General features: G+C 33.2%; 1 protein-coding gene across 1 annotated transcript in view; it reads right to left on the bottom strand.

Moving 5' to 3' along the window:
• LOC107669499 (monocarboxylate transporter 6-like) overlaps positions 1 to 680 on the bottom strand; it is an 11,245-nt gene that overhangs the window by 4,221 nt on the left and 6,344 nt on the right. The window lies entirely within an intron of this gene.

Below are 680 nucleotides of genomic sequence, written 5' to 3'. Positions count from 1 at the left end.
CTTTAGTGACGATGTGACACTGCCTCGATTGTGCAAGTGACAATTCCTGTGTCAACTGTGCAGCGTGTAGCTGGCTTATAGACAGACGCCATTTGCGTATTTTGAGAGCGAAAGAGAGAGCGTGCGCGGTGATTCACTCACAATGTTTGTGAAATTACGTCTCACCAGTGTTGGGGAAAGTTACTTTTAAAAGTAATGCATTACAATATTGCGTTACTCCACAAAAAAGTAACTAATTGCGCTACTTAGTTACTTTTTTTGGAAATTAATGCATTACAATATTGCGTTACTCCATAAAAAATAAGTAATTGCGTTACTTAGTTACTTTTTATTAAAAGTAATGCATTACAATATTGCGTTACTCCACAAAAAAGTAACTAATTGCGTTAACTAGTTAATTTTTAAGGAAAGTAATGCATTACAGTATTGCGTTACTCCATAAAAAAGTAACTAATTGCGCTACTTAGTTACTTTTTTTGGAAAGTAATGCATTACGCTTGTTTGTTTTTAAAATAAAAAAGTTCTATTTTTGGCAAATATAAAAGCCTTTTCACACCAAAAGTGAAATGAATTAAGCCTCAAGCTGAAGGAAATGTAAATTTACAGCCATACAGTAGAATGCAGAAGAAGAAATTTCAACACACTTCAGCAATAAAAAAAGACACACAAATGTTTGTCTA

The sequence above is a fragment of the Sinocyclocheilus anshuiensis genome, unplaced genomic scaffold (genome assembly GCF_001515605.1).
Source record: "Sinocyclocheilus anshuiensis isolate Anshui unplaced genomic scaffold, SAMN03320099.WGS_v1.1 scaffold252, whole genome shotgun sequence".
Taxonomy (NCBI): domain Eukaryota; kingdom Metazoa; phylum Chordata; class Actinopteri; order Cypriniformes; family Cyprinidae; genus Sinocyclocheilus; species Sinocyclocheilus anshuiensis.
The sequence above is the reverse complement of the archived record's forward strand: the minus strand, read 5'-3'. Positions and strand labels throughout refer to the sequence as shown.